Genomic DNA, 11,562 nt, shown 5'->3' on the forward strand with positions numbered 1-11,562 from the left:
TAGATTATTCAAGCTAAAAACAAAGTTATATTTTATAGAATAAGAGACTATCTAAATATAACAGAGTAATTCAAACAGCAGTTTTAAACAGCAGTTTTCCAAAGGAGGGACCACCATGCTTCAGGCTCAGTGGTTGAGCCTACACCTGTGAACCAGGAGGTCACGGTTCAATTCCTGGTCAGGTCACATGCCCAGGTTGTGGGCTGGATCCCCAGGGTAGGGTGTGCAGGAGGCAGCCAATCAATGATTCTCATAATTGATATTTCTCTCTCTCTGTCTCTCTCTCCCTCTCCCTCTCTGAAATCAATAAAAAAATATTTTTTTAAAATGCCTACAAGACATAAAAGAAAAGAGCCAAGTAGGCTGTTAGATATATGAGTCTGGAGCACAGTGGTGTGAAGTCAGGGCTGTATAAATGTTTAAGGTCCTGAAACTGGAAGAGCTTACCTAGGGAGTGAGACATTAGAGAAATGAGGGCCAAGGATTCTGCTCTGGAACACCCTGCAACATTTAGAATTCAGGAAGAGGATCCACAGAAGGAACAACCAATAAAATGAAAGAAAATTCAGGAGAGTGTCAAATCCAGAAGCCAGGTAAAGGAAGCATTTTTTAAAAAATATATATTTTTATTGATTTCAGAGAGGAAGGGAGAGGGAGAGAGAGATAGAAACATCAATGATGAGAGGGGATCTTTGATTGGCTTCCTCTGGTAGGCCCCCTACTGGAGCTAGGGCTAAATTTAGGAAGCATTTTAAGGAGAGAATGAGCAACAAAGATAAATGCTGCTGAGAGGTAATTTAAGATGATGATTGAAGTGCTCGCTTCGGCAGCACATATACTAAAATTGGAACAATACAGAGATTAGCATGGCCCCAGTGCAAGGATGACAGGCAAATTTGTGAAGGGTTCCATATTTTATTTTAAAAAAAAGAAGAAGCCCTAGACGGTTTGGCTCAGTGGATAGAGCATCGGCCTGGGGACTCAAGGGTCCCGGGTTCGATTCCAGTCAAGGGCATGTACCTTGGTTGTGGGCACATTCCAGTGGGGAGTGTGCAGGATGCAGCTGATCGATGTTCCTAACTCTCTATCCTTCTCCCTCCCTCTCTGTAAAAAAAAAAAAATCAATAAAATGTATTTTTAAAAAATAAATAAATAAAAAAGAAGAAGAAGAAGAAGCCCAGCTGGTGTGGTTCAGTGGTTGAGCATCGACCTATGAACCAGGAGGTCATGGTTCGATTCCCGGTCAGGGCACATGCCCGGGTTGCAGGTTCGATCCTCAGTGTGGGGTGTGCAGGAGGAACCCGATCAATGATTCTCTCTCTCTTCCTCTCCCTTCCTCTCTCTGAAATCAATAAAAACACATATTAAAAAAAAAAAAAAAGATGATGACTGAGGCTTGCTATGGATTTGGCATAATGGCAGCCATTAATGATCTTGACAATAGAGACATCGGTAAAATGGTATGCACAAAAAATTATTAGAGTGAATTTGAGAAAAGAATTGGATGTAAGGAAGTAGACAAAGTGCATATAGGCAGTCCTTTTAGGAATTCTGCTATAGCAAAATGGACAGTAGTTGGAGGAATAATTAAGTCAATGGTGGGATTTTCTCCCCTGTGAATTGAAAGATACACTATTACAGTGGATCATGTGCTGATCCAGCATAGTGAGAAAAATGGAAAATTCAGTAGAAAGAGAAAATAACTACAGGAGCAGTAAGTATCCTTGAGAGTTTGTGCATTCCAGACCTTAGATAGGAGAGCAGACTAATAAATACTTTTTAAAGTCATTGATAGGTAGTTAGCTCAGCGGATAGAGTGCCGGCCTGTGGACTGAAGGGTCTCAGGTTCGATTCCCTTCAAGGGCACATACCTGGGGTGCAGGCTCGATGCCCAGTAGAGCGCATACAGGAGGCAGCCTATTGGTGATTCTCTCTCATCGATGTTTCTATCTCTCTCTTCCTCTCTGAAATCAATAAAAGCATATATTTAAAAAAGGAAAGTTGCCACACTCAGCTAAACGTAAGTCCAAAACAGCCCCTCCCAACTTCCTCTTTTCCTCTATAAAAGCAAACCCAGCTGGGACTTGCCTATGATTCCGCCATAGTTTGCCTGCCCTCCGTTGAAATTCCTCTGCTATTTCAGAAAAAAATACATTTTGCTGGTAAAATAACTGGCTCTTTGTCTTTTTTAAGGTCAACAGATTAAATGAAACAATGGATGTAAAGTGCCTGGCAGTACATAGTAGGACTTGGTGAATGGTAGTGATTATTATCTGTATTCAGAACAAACTGTTGCAAGCTCGGCAGGGGGAGGGAGAACTATCCCCTCCTCACCCAGTGAAGCTGCTGAAACTCTTCCCCAGATTCAGGAGAGATAGCCGGACTTCTGAATGGAGGAGGATTCTGCAGGATTGCCCTCTCTCTCCCTCTCTCCCTCTCTCTCCCTCTCTCTCACACTCCCACATGTGTGTGCACACACATTTATGTAGCACTCCAGGTGTTGGTATAGAAACTAATTATAATTAGGGCAGGAATCACAGTCACACAGAACAATGCTGCAGTAAAGTGGAAGAAAGGAGGCTGCAGCCAAAGGAAACCATTAGTCTGGGGCTGGAAAGGGGAAGGGAAGAGGATGGAGTGGTATGGGCTGGGCGGGGCTGGCAAGACAAGGCAGAACCACAGCAGGAAGCTGACAGATTAAGTCGTATGGCAGTGTGGATTTCTCCTGCGTACTTTACTTCCCAATTTTACATCTTTCCATTGCACATCACCCACAGAGGCCACTCTGTGCTAAAAGTGGGTAGAAGTGATTGATTTATTCATTTAATCAACAAACATTGAATCCTACCTACCATACGCCAGGAACTTTATGGAAGGATAAACAATTGGATTTAAAGGTAGCTGGGAGGGGTGGTGTGGGCAGAGGAACTAACATGTGGAATGAAGCTGGCAGGATGTTACCTTCCAGGAACTATATGTGGCTTGATAAGGAGGGAGCATAGGATTCCTGGGAGAAAAGTAGGAGATGAAACTGGAGAGGTAGGATGAGGCCAGTTCATAAAGAGCCTGAGAGGCACATTAAATGTCTAGCTAATTGACTAACCATTTCGGGGGTGGGTGTGGGGGATTAAACTCCTATTTCATACTAAACACAAAAGTAAATTTTAGAAAGTTTAAAGATTTGAATATTAAAATACTAAAAGAAGAAATAAGAGACTATGTGTATAATCTTGGGGTGGAGAAGGCCTTTTTAAAAATTTATTGATTTTATTGATTTACTTTTATTTTTTAGTACAAGGAAATAGGACTTTTATTAGCATTGTTAAAGATGTTGCATTACATAGGAACCGATCCTTAGCATGTACACCACCAACTGAGCTTTGAGGAGATAAATCATAGAAGAAATAAAATCAACATGGAATTTCAAATAGAAGTTGGAAGTTCACCTTAAAAAAAGACAAAAAGAAAACCCCTTTTTACTGTGAGGTTCGAGGGGCAGGGAACAAAGACAGAGTCCAGGCCAGTCAAAAGGAAGAACTTTTTTTTAAAAATATATTTTATTGATTTTTTACAGAGAGGAAGGGAGCGGGATAGAGAGTTAGAAACATCGATGAGAGAGAAACTTCGAACAGCTGCCTCCTGCACACCCCCCACTGGGGATGTGCCCGCAACCAAGGTACATGCCCTTGACCGGAATCGAACCTGGGACCTTTCAGTCCGCAGGCCAATTCTCTATCCACTGAGCCAAACCAGTTAGGGCAAAAGGAAGAACTTTTAATCTTACGCTCCTGGGCAAGGTTCACCGGTCCTGAGGGTAGGGCTGGAGAAGTTGCATTGGGCACTTTTTTAATACAGGTGTTCAGTGAGGGCGGAGGACCATGAGCTGAGGGCTGGTGGAATTTCTGCCGTGGGCAGGGGTTCCAGGAATGGAGCCAATTTGCCTGAAGCACTGGTTCCAGGAAAGGACCAGCATTTGTGTCGCCATCTGTCTGGTGCACTAGTCTGTTATCTGCGTCACCATCGGTTGCATGCATCGGCTTCTGGAATTCCTCTGACCTAACATTTACATCTTAAGCAGCAGAACATTTCAAATATGAAAGTTTGCCCAATTACCTTTCCATCATGCTTGAATCCTTGAGTACACTAGAGATTACTTGATTTATTTTTTTTAAGCTTAAAGATTTGTGTAGGGAGCAGCTATAGGGTCAAGAAACAAGTCCCAGCTTGGAGGGCAGGGCCACAAACAAGTCCCAGCTTGGAGGGCAGATCCCTCCTAGCATGATTAAGCTTGAGCTTATACTTCTCCCTAGTTCCTTCCTAGGTAGCTAATGGGCTGTGGGAGGTGCAGCAAGTGCTGCCAAAACAAGGTGAAACTCACAAGAACATTGTAAACATGTTGACCACTTCCCTGGTTTTGCTTTGTGTGCTCTGACAAAAATAAAGCTTCGGCTTGCAGGCTGGGTCTCTCTCTGTCAGAGATCCACCTAGCCCCAGCTGTATTCTCTTTGTCTGTCTTCTTTAATCCTTCACCACCCCTCAGCTCACCGAACCTGGCTGTGCTGAACATGGCACAATTTGTGTCTATCTTTTGTGGCGCTTTATGTTATCATTTTTTATTCTCTTGAATTTTGTGAAGTGTTAGCAGAATAAGTGTAAAATCTAGTGCCTTGCACACAGAGATCGAGTGAGGCAGGGCCCAGCTTCTATCCCACTATCCTCTTGGAGCTGGTGTAGGACCGTGTGGCTGCAGCATTCACCTTGGCCCAGCCCTGTGGGGTCTTTATGAATTGGGCTGGCTCTGATGAGGCGGGAAATCTGGTCCAGCCTGGAGCCCCTTCTCACAGACATCCTATGGAAGACACTCCCTGGCTGTTCCTCCCACCCAGAGAGGATGGCAGTAGCTCTGTTTTTGGCTGTGGTTACAGATAGAATGGACAAGACAAGACTGACATAGGACTGAGGGCACCTCCCGAGTTGCAGACTCATGATGGCCTACCAGCTTAAGATCCTTTTGAGGAAAGGTGGTGAGTGTGGGAGTGGGAGTGTGCCATGTGGGAGAGCTCTGGAGTCCTGGAGATGGCCTCTCAGTCCTCACTCTGCTCCCTCTTTGCTCCTGAGGATAATGAAGGCCAGCGAGGGGACAGCTTATCTTTGCTGGGGACTTATGGCCAATTAATGGTAGAGTTGGGACCAGAGGCCAGGCCTCCTGTTCCAACACACTGCTTTTCCTGTTTCAACGGGGATAGGTGGCCCAGTTCTTCCTGGTGCTGGGAGACCTGGGAGCTGGGGATACATGGCTGCCCCAGTCTTCTGGGCAGCTCTCTGACCCCTAGGTCGCACTAGCTGTCATCACTAAACTGGTCCTTGTGGGCAGACATTTCCTTCCCATTTTCTTCTCATCGTCTCCCACAGGGGTTTGTGATTCTAGAAGGTTTCAGGTGCAGAGTTGGGCTTCCCCCTCAGATGGAAGAGGTAGACCCTGGGGTGTGAGCTCCAGAAGGGCAAGGTCTCACTGTTTTATTCACAGTTCTAGCTCTTGTCCCTAGAATGTGGCCTGGCTACAGGACACTCACTACATTTAAAAAATACTTTTATTGATTTTCAGAGAGAGAGGAAAGGAGGGAGAGAGAGAGAAAAACATGGATGTTTCCCTCTCACATCTATTAGTTGCCTCCTACATGCCCCCTTACTAGGGATTACACTTGAAACTGGGGCTTGTGCCCCAACCAGGAATCACACTAGCAACCCTTCAGTGAAGGGGACAATGAACACCCAACCAACTGAGCCACTCCAGCCAGGACAGAACACTCACTACACTTTCAAAAAGGGAGTGAAGAAATGAGTAAATGACTGTCTCATAGGGGCTGGCTCTGAGCAAAACTGTAAAGTGGACCAAGTGTGCTCTGAGGGGACTTCAAGTCCAATGTTGTTGTGTCTGTCCCTCCCAGGGTCACTTTCCTGCCCTGCGGCACCTGGTCACAGAGGCTGCATGTGACCCACCCCGCCATCCTAAGGTACTACTTCTGACTTAGACGATGACACTCAGAGAAAGGAAAAGGTATCTCAGGAGGGAGGTTCAGATGATGGTGAAGTTCCTGTCAACATTTTTGGGTAGCAAAGAAGTCTGATTTCTCCTGAGTTTTAGGAAAGGGTGGCCTTGGTCTGAATGCATCAAATACTAAAGGTAAGAGAGTCCAGAGGGTGAGCTGTGAGGGACCCTGCTGGAGGCTAATTCCAGCATGTCATAATAAATGCCAGAAGTTCATCAAAAAGTTGATGGAACTTGAAGCTTCAGCAGGGTTGAATCATATTACCCACTGCTAGAATAGCTGAAAGCAAACCTGAAGATCTGCATATATGATTGCCTGCTGCCAGACAGATGAGGGCAGTTCCCCAGCCTGATAATCTTACTGTTTACCAAACTTTACCTTTGATATGTATATCTGCTTTGCTATAGGGAAAAATGTGGGAATAAAAAGCCCTGGGTGCGGAGATTTGAGGAACTTAGTTACTAAAGTTAAGCTCCATCTGGCTGCCCCCAAAATGCCTTCAAAATTTATATGTTTTGTCTAGTCTAGTTTAATTTACTTGTAGCCCCTTCTCCAGATTCCTGAACCCTAGTAGATGCAGGATAACACCCTGGCAGGCCCTCAGGAACCTTGAGCTGTGGCCTGTGAGGAGGAGGATGGAGCAGCCAGCAGCAGTGGCTGTTTAAGCAGGACTCGCTTCTCTACCTCCCCCCAGTTGGGGGCCTGGACTCACCTGACTCAGCTTTGACTTCTCATCAGAAGTGGGGATCCTGGACACACTGGAGAGGACTGAACCTGGTCACACACACCCCAGGGCTTGGCAGGTGGTGCTCGCAACCAGCCCCTGGACATCAGGCTCTGCAGCTGCACCTAGTGTTGTTCCATAAACTGCTCATGCTTTTGCTTGTCCAGCCTGAAGCTGAGGCAGGCCTGGTGCATTGCCTGTGGCACAACCTGCTCACTACTGTTCCCTGCCTGGGTGGTCATGAACACACATACGTGGCACTTGGGAGTCTTGAGGTAGCCATTCTCTAGGCAGGGACCCCAGAGCCATGAGGCCTAGACTAGAAACAGTTAAGTTCTCCCTGCAGAGGTGTTCAGTTCCTGTCCTCTCTGGACCAGCGCCGTCTTCACTGGAGCACTGAGGACAAGGCTGCAGACCAGCTGGGGCAGGACGCACAGGGCAGTAACATGTCCAACAGCATGACAGTGTATCACTTGGCCCTATTGATTTGTGGGAGAGAGAGAGATCAATTCGTTGTTCCACTTATTTATGCATTCATTAATTGATTCTTGTATGTGTCCTGTCTGAGAATTGAATCTGCAACCTTGGTGTATCGTGATGAGACTCTAATCAATTGAGCTCTGGTCAGGGCGAGAAAGCCTTTCTTAACTTTACAACCAAAGTTAGAAGTTATAAAGGAAAATATTGCCAGTTTTCACTACCTAAAAGTGAAAGTTGGTCAGCAAAAGTCAGCATAAGTAAGATTAAAAGACAAATGACAAAATAGGAAAAGACTGCAATATTTAATGGTTGAAGGGTTTATTACTTTGTAAAGAACTGATATAGCCCTAGCTAGTTTGGCTCCATGGATAGAGCATGAGCCTGTGGACTGAAGGGTTCCAGGTTCAATTCAGGTAAAGGGCACATGCTCGGGTTGCAGGCTCAATCCCCAGTAGGGGGCGTGCAGGAGGCAGCCAATCAAAGATTCTCAGCATTGATGTTTCTATCTCTCCCTTCTTATCTGAAATCAATAAAAATAAAAGCACTGATATAAAATCAATAAGAAAAAGACAAATGTTTTGGTAAAAAATAGTTTTTAACAGGTACTTCTCAAGAGAAGAAAAATGGCTATAAAAAGATTCTTGAAACACACTAATGATGAAAGAATCATTACAAATCACTTTTTTCATTAGATTGATAAAATTAAAATATCAAACCCCAGTGTTTTGGACAGTATGAAAAAAAGGATCTATATTATACACTGTTGATGGGAGTGCAAATAGTATATATTGTTGTGTGTGTGTGTTTTTTCAAACTGTAAGATAAAGTTTATTTAGAAAGTCATAGAGGTAGAAGAAATTTGGCTCAAGTTACAGAGGCAAAAGAAAGGCCGTTTGAGCTTAGGAGAAAGAAAGAAGGAAGAAAAACATATCTGGGGGAAGAGAATAGGAAAAGGAGATGAGGGAAGGGAGTGTGGGAGGGTGGAGAAAAGCCAGGGTATGCTCCATAGAGAGAACTGCCTATCCTATATAATAAAAGGCTATTATGCAAATAGACCTAACGGCAGAACAACTAAACAACCGGTCTCTTATGACGTGTGCTGACCACCAGGGGGCGTGCGCAGAACATGGCGTGCGTTGGCAGCAGGTGGCAGAGCGCAGAATATGGCGGCGTCAGCTGCGGTGGGATGGTGGAGCAGGTGAGCAGGGGCACCAGACCAAGGTGGGGCGCCAGTCACTGTCATCAGGGTGAGCCTCTGGTGGTTACTAAAAATTCTTTGCTCCCACACACCGCGATCCCACCCGGTGCTTGCACCCACTGATGGCACCAGAGCCACCACTCACACCCACTGCCTGTGCCCAGCACCAGCCGTGATCGCTCGCCCCTGAGGGCTTCCCTACATCCCCCTGCTCCTGAGGGGCGATCGGGGCCGGCAGCTGCCATTCACATCTGCTGCTGGTGCTGGAGCTGCCGCTCACACCCACTGCTGGTGCCCCGGTACCAGTCCCGATCGCTCGGCGCCATCAGTGGGTGCAAGCGGCTGCTGGCCCGATTGCCCCTGAGGGCTTCTCCACCTACCCCTGCTCCTGAGGGGCGATCAGGGCAGCAGCCACCACTTGCACCCGCTGATAGAGCTGGCCCCCTCCCACCTGCTGCTGGTGCTGGCCCCAATCGCTCCACACTGTCAGCAGGTGCGAGTGAGGCCGGTGCTATCAGCGTGTGGGAGTGGCGGTGGTGAGAGTGGGGCTGCCAGCAGATGGAGGTCTGGGAGCCACCGCGGGAGGGGCTGGGCGGGGGTGTAGAGGATGGGCCAAGACCTGCTCCTGTGTCCACCACACCCTCACAGCCCACAATTCCTTTCAAGGTGCACGAATTTGTGCACTGGGCCCCTAGTAAGATATAATTTTTATAGGGTAATTTGGTAATATATATTAAAATTTTAAGTGTGTATTCCTTCTGATTCAGCAATTTTAAGGAATTTAGCCAAAGGAAATAATAAAAATGTAACAAGGATAGTTACTGTGTTGTTTATAGGAAAGAAAAATTACCCAAATGCTCATAATAAGTTAATTATTGTGCATCTGTATAATGAAAACTATATAGTCACAAGGATAAAGTAGATATATAAGTGTTATAGTGGGAAAATGTCCATGATATGTTGTTAAATGGGAAAATTAAAAAAAACAATAAAGGTTACAAAAAGCAGGGTTGGTATTAGCTGTGTTCAGCTAATTCCATTTCAAAGACCAAAGTCCTAGGGCTTCAGAAGGCCAGGGTGCCAGTTCCTGCCCCTGGATCTAGGTTGTGCAATCTGAGGGAGGAGGCTGGCCATGAGCCCACAGTAGGGGTGGGAATTTCTTCTCCAACTTCTGCAATCATTACAGAGCCCAAGAGCCAGATCCCTGCAACGGGAGCCTGGATTTCCTTCTCTGGGCAGAATGTGGGTGAGGGTTAAAGTCCTGTGTAGGTATTGGTGCCCTTCCCATTTCATTAGAGTAAGTAGGTGATGTCTCTGAGTTCTGCTAGTGTTGGGCTTTGGGAATCTGATTTCCTTTTACTAGGAAATCTAGCAGATAAGCCTTTGCCATAAAGCTGCTCTTTTAGTCATAGACCAACTATAGACGAGCGACTTGTCTTGATCATGTTCTATTAGAGAACAGACATTTGAGCCCATTTCTGAGAGGCAAGAGGATCATTAGATTTCAGAGTGCCCAGGAATAAAATAGTAGGCTCTTGATAAAGACTGATTAAGCTTCACATAAACCTGGGCTTCCATGGAGATTCTAGGAAGCAAAATAGTTTCTTCATTATATGAAATATTTAGAGATCTGAACATTAGAAAGACCAAGCTATTATTACTTAAATGGCCAATTAGTAGCAAATTAGAGCTCTGGGACTCCCTGGCCAGGCCCTGTCTGGAAATATTCTTGGGACTGAGGTAGTAAATCAGTTTATAACACTTACTGATCAAAAACATCCTCCAGCCCTAGCCAGTTTGGCTCAGTGTGTAGAACGTCAGCCTGTGGACTGAAGGGTCCCACATTCGATTCTGGTCAAGGGCATGTACCAAGGTTGCAGGCTCGATCCTCAGCCCTGGTCGGCCTTGGTAGAGGTGCGTGGGGGAGGCAACCAATCGATGTGTCCCTCTCACATCGAAGTTTCTTTTTATCTCTCCATCTCCCTTTCACTCTCTCTAAAAAAATCAATGGAAAAATATCCTTGGATGAGTATTAACATCAAAAAATACATTTTCCAGCTGGTTGGAGCAATGTCCCTTACACCAAAGGTTGCAGGCTCAATTTACAGTCAGGGCACATATCTAGGTTTTGGGTTTGATCCTGGTGGGGCACATACTATTATGGGAGGCAACTGATTGATGTTTTTCTCTCACATTAATGATTCTCTCTCTTCCCTTCCTCTCTCTAAAAAAATTAATTAAAAAATAATAATGATTAAAAAATATTCTCCAGTGAAAATCCCCATGCTGGCTTTTCCCACCTAAGGTACTAATGGCCCAATTCTTAAACACTTAAATAATGCCTGCAGCTCGGCTGGAGTGGCTCAGTTGGTTGAAGCGTCATCAAAGGTTGCCAGTTAGATTCCAGGTCATAGCACATACCTGGATTGTGGATTCGATCCTTGCTTGGGGTGTGTTAAGGAAGGCAACCTATCAATGTTTCTCTCTCTTTCTCTCCCTTCCTCTCTCTCTAAAAATCAATAAAACATATCTTCAGGTGAGGAATAAAAATATGATCACCAAAAGTGTGTCTAGTCCCCTGAGAGCAATGCCTGATGCATTCATGCATTTATTCCACATTCATTGAGCACTAACTGTTGCAGGCCAAATGCTGGAGATTTGGAGGTGAAGATGTGGCACTGTCCTTAAGGAATGTACAGTCTAATGCAATTGTTCTCAATCTTTTTTCTCTTCAATGCTGTGAGGTATTACTACCACCATAACTTGATCTATCAAGGGTTCTTCTAGGAGACAGAAAAACAATAATTATAGAATGAAGTGACAAATGCTATCAGTGATAGAAATAAGCATACGATATAGTGGAAATACAGAGGAAGGACTACTGAATGTCAGATTGGTAATGGGGAGATTGTCAGGAAAGGTATTCCAGAATGGTGACAATTGAGCCCAGTTTGGAGAGATAAGCAAGAGGCAAAAAAAGAATAAGCAAATAGATCTGTAGTATCATGATACACCTAGGGATAGTATTCAATGCTATATTGTTAGAGCAACATAAGGTGAACATGAAGGAAGAAAGACAAGGCATCAGATAATGGAGGGCCTGTATGTCA

The 11,562-nt window shown here is 45.1% G+C and overlaps 1 non-coding gene across 1 annotated transcript; it reads left to right on the plus strand.

Annotated features, from left to right (window-relative positions):
* Nucleotides 1-814: 814 nt before the first annotated feature.
* LOC129150399 (U6 spliceosomal RNA) lies at nt 815-918 on the plus strand. Its single transcript, XR_008557149.1, has one exon. It is a non-coding gene; the product is annotated as a U6 spliceosomal RNA (small nuclear RNA).
* Nucleotides 919-11,562: the final 10,644 nt, after the last annotated feature.

The sequence above is a fragment of the Eptesicus fuscus genome, chromosome 9 (genome assembly GCF_027574615.1).
Source record: "Eptesicus fuscus isolate TK198812 chromosome 9, DD_ASM_mEF_20220401, whole genome shotgun sequence".
NCBI lineage: Eukaryota > Metazoa > Chordata > Mammalia > Chiroptera > Vespertilionidae > Eptesicus > Eptesicus fuscus.